Source organism: Punica granatum, chromosome 7, assembly GCF_007655135.1.
Source record: "Punica granatum isolate Tunisia-2019 chromosome 7, ASM765513v2, whole genome shotgun sequence".
In the NCBI taxonomy this organism is placed as follows: Eukaryota; Viridiplantae; Streptophyta; class Magnoliopsida; order Myrtales; family Lythraceae; genus Punica; species Punica granatum.
Genome location: NC_045133.1, coordinates 18,920,049 through 18,930,527, shown reverse-complemented (window position 1 = coordinate 18,930,527; position 10,479 = coordinate 18,920,049). Strand labels below are relative to the sequence as shown.

Genomic DNA, 10,479 nt, shown 5'->3' with positions numbered 1-10,479 from the left:
ATTATGTATTTTAGTCGTGTATAGATAGTTTACATATTTAGAACTAGCTTCTATACTTAGAACTTTGTATACCACTATTTATTCTAATGAATTTCACCTCACACAGTAAGTGAAGATTCAGCCATTTCTTCTCTAATCTTTCCCAAACCGAACGAAAATTGCACGGAGCCATTCACTTCAGCAAACAAAAGTTGAATCAAATAGTAAACTTCCATGAGGTGTATAAATGACTTCAATCATCCAATACATTATTTTCCACAATCCACACGGATATGTCGCATACATATTCCTAGAATAAGAGAAAAACCAAATAACCCCTCGTCTTTGTTCCTGCTCGTTGATGCCCATAGAAAAGAAATGATCATTTTTTCACACGAATTCCTTACAAGGGCAGCTGCAAAAGAGACTTGGCATAACCCCCTCATATGAACCCAAACAAGAAAGGAAACAAAATGCAGGACCCCGTACGAACCTAGTTACCGATAGCCGAGGGCCGTCTGTGGCAATGGAAGGATGAAGGTCAACTGGGCAATGACAGACTGCTCGACTGCAGAATCGGAAGAAGTGAGCTACGGAGAGAAGAAAGGCAATGGAAGGAAGCGAATCCAACGACGTCACTGTCGGGTGTCGGGTTGGGAGGAACTTGGCCGAACAAAGAGGGGCAGAGCAGCCACGGTAAGTTAGTAACGAGCCAAGACGAGAAGAATCCATGGCTGCTTTATGCTAGCATGACCATACCCATAACAAGGAAATGAAAATGGGCTGGGCCTGGAAGACGAAAATAGAATAGCAGCAATTATGTTTGAAATCGGTTTGAAGAGTTCCACCAAATCAAAATAAAGATTCAAATTGTAGAACTATCAATAATGATAAAAAAAAAAAGAATGAAAATAGTGCTTAGAAAAATAGTATTGCACTTTATGTAAATATGCATTAACATGATTGCGCTTTCTTTGAGAATCAAAGACTCACGACAAGGCAAACTTAAGGATCATTGTTAGGGATGGAGGTCAAAGAGTGATGGGGGAATACCGTTATCCCGCCTGCATACAGCAAATTGGACGACAATGAGGATGTGAGGTGTAAAGGTGGCCTAAGAGAAACTAAACTCTATTTTCACTCCAATAGGTAAAGTACAAACAACTATATATATATATATATATATATATATATTTTGTGAACATTGGTATCTGAAAAGCTTAATTGGCCTGACTAATCCAGTCGAGCTGAGTCGATCCACAAAATGATAAAACTCCCAGTACGGATTTTCTGCATCAAACCCCAAGACCTTACTTAAGTCTAACAACTATGTTATTTTGATAATTCATATCTGTTTGGGGGAGGCCCCCATGCTTTGTCTTCTCTCCCTTATCCATCAACTTTCCTCTTTGAAAGGAAGCCACACTACCTTGCCATTATTGTTATAGTTTCTTCTGCCGCTTCAGCATCGCATTTGCCACAACTTCTGATCGAGCAGAAATTGGCAAGGAGTGAGGAGAGATTCGCCATTCGAGAGAGGAATCTGATTACTTTGTCGGCTGCAGAGCCTTCAGAGAAATTGGAAAGGATTGGGACTAGCTTGTTTCCTTTTTTCTCTTGTCGGAAAACGAAGGTGAGGAATCCCCATCGACATATGTTGCTCGCATCTTAAACTCATTAGCAACAACAAAGAAGTCAAGCCGTGGGTTTGAAGCACAGTAGGATACTATCTTTATCAAGAGAGATTCGCGGAGGTAGACTAGCTTCCAAGGCCACAGGATGAGGGTTCATACCTCTGCCACCATGAAGGGCCCCCCATCTCCATAGCTCTGCCTCCTTCTTCCTCTTCTTTAAGATCGGCTCCTATTAAGCTTTGTAGCCCCGCCTCTAACTGCATAGGCATTCTTCCTATCCCCTCTCTGTAGATTTTAAGAATAAATTGCAATTAGGGCTTGTTGTTTTCCTTTCTAACCAATTCCATTTGCTGCTGCTTCTGCCTTGTGAAATCCATGGCCGATATGCTTGTGACTGTAGTCACTGGTGAATTGCATGTCTGATTTTAAATGTAGAAAGCTTCATCTTCTATTCATATTGTTGGTGGTTATCCCCATTGGCTGAATTGCGTTGCAAGCTTTCTATTGCAATCGTTTGCCATGATTCTGAATGTTCATGCTGGTCAATTGCATGGTTAATTTGTGTTGATAGCTTCCTTTTCTGTTCATGTTGATGCCGTGTTTTCTCCATTGGCTAAATTATGTGAAAGTTGATCTCTTCTTCATTTCTTTGCCGTGCTTTGAAATGTGTTCATTTTCACTATAAATTTTTTTGCGAATTCCTGTTCATGTTGTTTGGATGCTTGTGTGTGGAAGTTTTGATCGGAGAAGTGCATCCAAGATAGCTCATAAGGGTGACAATATCCTAAACTGGAATGATGAAATGGAGTTGGCTTTCATTCATATCATGCTGGAGAAGTTGAGAAGGACCCACATGACATCTTGGAAGAAAAGGGATTGGGCGGAGATGAATGTGGAGATGGAAAGGCAATTTCTCGATATCCAACTCGGCTTTTTGAAGCTATTGTAGAAGATGCAGAGATTAAAAACCATGTACAAGTAGTTCAATGAATTGCTTTATCATATTGGAGTCGATTGGGATGAAGACAAGAACACTGTTAAGACGAGTTTCGATATATGGGATAAACTTATTAAGGTAAGAAAGCTTCCTTTTAATAGATGTCTTATGGCTATATTTCTTTCATGTGTGTGCTGCCTTTGTACAAACTCATATAGCTCTTACAATGATTTATTTTGCAATGTGCAGAAGAACAAGAACTACAAGACCTTCCGAACTAAGGATTGTAAGAACTATAAATTGTTGAATGAGCTTTTCAGTTCATCAACTCCTACTGGTGATCTACGCATCTCCTCAACCAATCCACCGAGGACTTCTGAAGAGGATTGACAAGTGTATGAGGAATTTCTAGCAACATCCAAACGGCAGCAGAAACAACACGTCAACCTCGAAAAAGGCTTCGGAGAGAGTGATGATTCGATCCATGTAGTTCAAGAGCCGATTCTATATGAGTCCCGATGTCGAGTGCGTAAAAGGCATTCCTCTACAAGCTCACAACTGCAGGAGTACATGGACTTGCTCAAGACCTATTTCAAATCCAAGAGTAAGACCTCCCCACTTGGGTCCAAGATAAGCAAGTTGGTTTCGAGCCTAGAGAAGCCAGAGAAAAATAATATCGAGTTAGCGATGACGAAGTTGAATGAACTGAAACCAATAATCTTGCTTGACGAGTATTTCACAGGCATCATAACTATCATAGATGAGACAGTATGAAGGCTGTTCATGTGCTACTTGGAAGACACGAAAAGGGAATGGCTACTACCCGGAAGACGCGAAAAGAGAATGGCTACGTTGCCTTATTCGCTCTTGAATAGTCTCGGGATCCTATAGCTCGTTATGTTTATTGACAGTTGACTTTGCAACAATCTCTTTTGTTATCTTCTTTATGACGTTAATCGTACTGCTATGTTCGTTATGTGTGTTTGGATATTTCGTATTGGATGAGTTATGTTTGTTATGTATAGTTGGAATTTGTGTATGTTATGTTTATGAACTAATTTGTTTTACCATTAATAACGCGTTCATGAACTTCCTTCTACTGATATAGGCGCGTATTCAAAAGACAATATGCCAAGAAATACGACTTCTTCACGATAAGAAGATAGCTCTAGTGATGATGAAAAGATCACTAATAGGCAACGGTGGTTCTTCCTTTTGATCATGCAAGTTACTACGGCAAAAAAATAGGTAAAATGGAACATTCCATGTAGAGATTCCCGCCTCCAAGGAAGAGAGTACACGATTGAAGTCTTGGGGAATAATGTTAGATGGTTTGAGAATTTTAGAATGGAATCTTACGTATTTAGCAACCTCTGTGATAGACTTTGAAGGCATTGTGGCATTACTAACATTAGGAATGCTTGAAATGTTCTTGTTGATTTTTTCCCATAATACTCGATATGCAGTAGTGGCAGAACGGTACCAACATTCTAAGGAGACAGTGTCGAGATCATTTAGAAAAATCCTATGAGGAATTCATGCTTTAGCACTAGTCTTTGTAAGACAAAGGAGCGTTGTTGTGCAGCATGGGATTGAAAACTGTCCAAACTGGCATCCATTCTTTAATGTAGTTTTATAAAAATTGGTAATATTACATTTCATTTCCTAATATTATATTAATTTGATAATTTTGCATTGCACATGCAAGATTGCATCGGAGCTATAGATGGAACCTATGTGATTGTCTGTGTCCCTAAGAAAAAAAGAATAGCTTATCGCGATCGGAATATCAAGATTACACTAAATGTACTCGCTGCTTATTCGCACGATATGCTGTTTGCATATTTAATAACGAGTTGCGATGGGGTTCGGCACATGACTCCATAATTTTTTCAGAAGCTACAACATTGGAATTATTTTCCGCTTTTCATGGTGGTGAGTGTTTGCTGATCAATTTGGTATATCCGAATAAGTTTCTACTGTAACGTAGTTAATTATAATTATTTTACTTTTTTGTTGCATAACAATATTATATTGTCGATGCAGGGTTTCCTAATATTCACGGATATTTGGCACCATACAAAGGGAAGCGGTATCACCGAAGTGACTTCGGTGTGGATAATCCTCCAACAACAAAGAAGGAGCTGTTCAATCATCGACACTCATCCGTTGGTAAAATTATCGAATGGTGTTTTTGAAATGTTGAAGAAAAGATTCACAATAATGAGATTGATGCCAAATTTTAAACCACATAGGCAAGGACAAATTGCCCTTGCTTACTTTCTGTTGCGTAATTTTATTCGGCGCAATCATTATCACGACAGGTTATTTGAGGAGTACGGCGATGTTGGGGTAGATCACGATGAATTTCGGAATCCTCCTCAACAACCAGGAATACAAATTGAAGTTGACATGAACAACATTGAAATGAATGAAGTACGCGACGGTATTGCAAATCGGTTATTGCGCACGGAAACGAGACACCGGTGAGCTGGATTTAGTATTTGTATTTCAAATATGTATTATAATTTTTTGTTTGGAATTTTGTTTTCAAATTTGTATTAAAGACCATGCAATTAATGTACGCATCAATTCCTATAAGTATCATCTTATAGACCGATTCATTTCTTTTAATCAAATGTGCTAAAATTATTGAACGGGGCACGACTAAAACCCAAATAAATGTCCGTGTGCCCGCTGGTGGAAGGAAAGAAAAATTCGGAGACACCACAACTGCAGAAGGCTGGATGGCCATCCCGAAGCGGAGACGCCGGGGCCCCACAGCCGGGAATTGGACCAGGCACAGTGATCCGGCAGCCGGGTAGGCTTGGGACAGTAGCATTGCCTTTTAACTGAGGGGGTGAAGATCTGAAGACACCGCAGGTGTTCAGGAGGACAGTACATGTAACATGTTGTTCTTGCAGCTGTGTGGTGGGGGGGATGGCTTTGGAGAAAATCAGGTTGGCTTAATTGATAAAAATTTATTGAAAAAATCGTTAAAAAAAGGAAAAGAAAAGAAAAGAAAAAAAGTGTCAACTGGGTTGTGTCCTATTAATTGCTCTCTCTACCGGTCGTTCGTTACTTACACCACGTGACAGTTTCGTGAATTTGAGGGAAAATTGTAAAAAAATATGTTTTATTTTGGGTAAAGATATATGTCATTGTTTGGAATTTTTATCTTATGGTTTAATTTTTTATTTGGGTTGGGCGAATTGGAAATGACGAAGGGATTAGGTGGGCGGACAAGACGATGTTGATGCTGCAATCTCTGCTTTTTGTTCTCGTCCGATCAAGGAACCCAGGTCTCATCTTTGGATATTCCTACAGGTTATGTCCACTATGGCCAGATTCAAGGGATCCCATTTTTATCCCACCAATTTATGAGATTATTAAAAGACGAAATAGTGTAGTGACGCACATCTCTTCTGTTAACATAAATGTTATAGTTTCGATATTTAGTGGGACTATTCGTATCTCTTTATTAGTTATTTAGAGTTTCTTTTTCATTGTATTAAACATTGACTCTCCTTTGTAATCAGAAAAAAATAAACAAATAAACAAATTCGAAAATGGATCCACTGGCAGTCGATCCTCCTAAAATTCCTAAAATTTAAACGAAATTTTTTATATCCGCCTCTCTTGACTTGAGAAAAATATCTTCCTAGTCATACCTTCAAGGACCTCGGCTTCTCCTTAATTCAAATCCCGCATACGTCCCTGGTTACTTCCAAATATTTCTACTATGTTCATAGGAGATTACTTCACACGACATAGTGCACGATCAATAGATAGATGTCTCCGCTCGATCAGAGAGCGGAAAACCGTTAGATAAACTAAAGCTGATCCGAACCGGATCTCTCAGTATGTTGTTTGTGCTATAGAGGTAGGACACATGCATCGTGGAACAATTTTGAAATGGTAATAAATCTCGACTGACGGTGTACGTGTCGAGCAACGACTCATTAGCAGGGAAGACTATTTGGGCCCATAAATCTCCATGGGCTTCAATTAGCCCAGTGAGAAAAAACAAATGCAGGCCCAATTGGCCTGTCTTCGTCTCCTTCCTCGTTCTTTTACATTCTTCTCTCTTCATTCATGCAGACAGGCAGGGCTTCTCTCTCTCTCTCTCTCTCTCTTCTGGTCCAGCTTTCGTCCTCTCCCAAGCCCATGCTGTCACCTGGCAACACTAACAGAGAAATCCCACGTCGGTTCCATGGAAAAGAAACAAAGATTTTATAAAAATCTCAGAGGGCATGCAAGGTCACGACCTTACTTGAACAGGATCTGTTCTATAGGTGCGTACCTCTGTGTCCTAGAGTTCTAAGGAGACAGGAATCAAAGTCTGGCCGTGCGACCAGAGCGTGAGTAGCAGCTCCGTTGGCCTCCCGGGGCCACGGTTGCGGCGGAGGATCGTCCTCAGCCCCCGGAATCGGGGTTCTGGGGTGGTTGCATGGCGTTCTGACAGACTACCCCATCTTTTTGCAATTTTTTTGATTTCTTTTTGTCATTTATTCACTTAGATTATGTATGTTTTCCGGTTCGCCGATGGGCCTTTCTGTTCTTCCGGCGTTTTCCCTCTCTTTCCCAGGCGGGCGGAAGGTGGTGATTAAAGCGGTGCGTTTCAGTTTCTTGGTCCCCATACAAACACAAAAAACGACGCCGTAGGGGAAGAGCGTGGCTACAGTCGACAGGATAAATTTATTAATTAGGCCCATCAATAAAACTTCGATTTTGAGGTGAATGTTAGATCTGCCGAGCATATCTCGTATCAGCACCAAGGTCTAATTACGTAATATAAATAATTGAATTATGGTAATAGAAAGAAGAACGTAAATGCCTGCTCCTAGTTTTCTCCCATATACAATAGGACATTCAAATCTTCAGTGAGCATATTATCGAGACGGCTAACCAGTATATCATGCCGTAGTTTATATCTCCCGAGAATTCCATCTTTCTTTTGGGCATGAGTCCGCCTTGCCCGACATCAGACCCATTTAATATGGAAACATCTTTTGGAAAGGATCGATGGGATTTGAGGAAAAAAAAAATTTGAGAGATTATGGGGCACAATAGGGAAAATATTACTCGACAACAAGGTGAAAAAGTTTACATGAAATATCGTTCAGACAATATTGACATCAGATTTTCTCCCGTCCGACAACCACCCCTCCTGGGACGACTTGTTGAAGAACTTGATGCAGTCCGCGATCGCCACATTGTAGTGTGAGTACGACGAGTAGTCGGAGCTGCAAGATGTCTTGGGGGGTTCTGGCTTGTAGTCAGATGACCCACCACCCTGGGAGGTGCCCGACAATGGCCCGCGAGAAGAAGGCAGCGAGAAAACGAGTCTCATGGTGATCTTCCGGAACTGGTTGAAGATCTTCATTGAGGAGAAGTTCGGGGAAGGACAACCACGAGGACGGCCGGCGGCTCTTGGTGATCCCCTTCTCTTGTAATGACTTGTATGACAAAGCTCTCACTTCTTTGATGCGGAGGGTCTTGCATTATAATTAATACCAGTGATTAATTTATCCAAATTTTTTTTTTGATTACTCTCTATATGTGGTTTTGCTTAATTAGGCAAATCTCTCTCCCTCTCCCTCTCTCTTCTATGGGAAGTGCAAATGCTATGATGTGTGTGGTTTGGGGAGTTGTCATATATTCTGCATTGAGTGTATTGAGAGTTTATATATACATATTCTATTTGTTGGGAAGACTCAAAGAGGAAGAGCATATTTAAAAGTTGGAAGAAAAGGGGAATGTTGGCATAGACCATGTGCCCAAATCATTTGCATGAGCTTCTCCTGTCCTAACCTCAAAACAAAAAAGAAAAAAAAATTGAAAAATGGGATACAACAATGCAGCAGTATATGTCATCATTTGAAACATGCAAATTTCTAATTCAATTCTCGTCAATAATTACTTCTGATACTCTTTTATTTTTCTTTTCCTTTTTAGTAGGTTCATGGACCTCCACTTTTCGTGAAAGAAAGGGGGAAAAAGAAAACTAGATGGAATTCTCAATAATCGAAATTAAAAATATGATTGTTAACATAAAACTAAAAGCGTTGAAATATAATTATTGAAAGATAAATTCTGATTTAAAAAAAAGGTTAAAATGTTTGGAGACAACAATTTACATTTGTTGAACTTCATATAATTAATGCTTGAAATAAACAAAAACAGTTTTAACATGTTGGAAAAAAATGACCTTTTTTACCTCTAAAATTAATCAAACTATGATTTTGAATTATTTACCAAATACTATTTCTTCTTAAAAACCACTATAAAACAACTTATTCAACCTTTGACGCACTGACAAATACGACTCTTATAACAGTAGGTCTCCAATAGAGAAGTATTAAGATGTTAATAACTTGATTTAGGGCTTGACTTGTGCACGGTCTCATATTTTGGGAAGGCTAATTTCAATGATGGCAATTTGGAATGGGCTCGGGATCCTATACCTTGTTATGTTTATGGACAGTTGACTTTGCAACAATCTCTTTTGTTCTCTTCTTTATGACGTTAATCGTATTGCTATGTTTGTTATGTGTGTTTGAATATTTCGTATTGGATGAGTTATGTTTGTTATGTATGGTTGGAATTTTTGTATGTTATTTTTATGAACTAATTTGTTTTACCATTAATAACGCGTTCATGAATTTCCTTCCATTGTTATAGGCGTGTATTCAAAAGACAATATGCCAAGAAATACGACTTTTTCACGATAAGAAGATAGCTCTAGTGATGATGAAAAGATCACTATTAGGCAATGGTTGTTCTTCCTTTTGATAATGCAAGTTACGGCGGCCAAAGAACTTGTAAAATGGAACATTCCGTGTAGAGATTCCCGACTACAAGGTTGAAGTTTTAGGGAATAATGTTAGATGTTTCGAGAATTTCATAATGGAATCTTACGTATTTAGAAACCTCTGTGACAAACTTTGAAGGCATTGTGGCTTTACTAACAGTAGGAATGCTCGGAATATTCTTGGTGATTTTTTCCCATAATACTTGATATGCATTAGTGGCGGAACGGTACTAACATTCTAAGGAGACGGTGTTGCGATCATTCAGAAAAATCCTCTGAGGAATTCATGCTTTAGCACTAGTCTTTATAAGACAAAGGAACATTGCTGTGCAGCCCGGGATTAAAAACTATCCAAACTGGCATCCATTCTTTAAGGTAGTTTTATAATAATCGCTAATATTACATTTCATTTTCTAATATTATATTAATTTGATAATTTTGCATTGCACATGCAGGATTGCATCAGAACTATAGACAAAACCTATGTGACTGCCTACGTCCCTAAGTAAATAGAATAGTTTATCGCGATCGGTATATCGAAATTACACCAAATGTACTTGCTGCTTATTCGCACAATATGATGTTTACATATGTCATGGTGGGCTCGGAGGGCTTGGCACATGACTCCAGAATTTTTTCAGGAGCTATGCAATTGGAATTATTTTTGGCTCCTCATGGTGGTGAGTGTTTACTGATCAATTTGGCATATCCTTTAAGTTTCTATTTTAATGTAATTAATTGTAATTATTATATTGTCGATGCAGGGCTTTCTAATAGTTGCGGATATTTGGTACCATACAAGAGGGAACGGTATTACTGAAGTGACTTCGGTGAGGATAATTCCTTGACAACAAAGAAAGAGTTGTTCAATTATCGGCACTCATCCGTTCATAATATTATTGAACGGTGTTTTGAAATGTTGAAGACGAGATTCGCAATAATGAGATTGATGCCAAATTTTAAACCACTTAGGCAAGGAAGAATTGCTTTTGCTTGCTTTCTATTGCGTAATTTTATTCGGCGCTATCATTAGTACAACATGTTATTTAAGGAGTAAAGCGACGCTTGGGTAGATCACGATAAATTTCGAAATCTTCCTCAACACCAGGAATACG

General features: G+C 39.0%; 1 pseudogene; it reads left to right on the top strand.

Moving 5' to 3' along the window:
- The first annotated feature begins 6,813 nt into the window (after positions 1–6,813).
- On the top strand, positions 6,814–7,018 carry LOC116215774 (annotated as a pseudogene).
- The last annotated feature ends 3,461 nt before the right edge of the window (positions 7,019–10,479 follow it).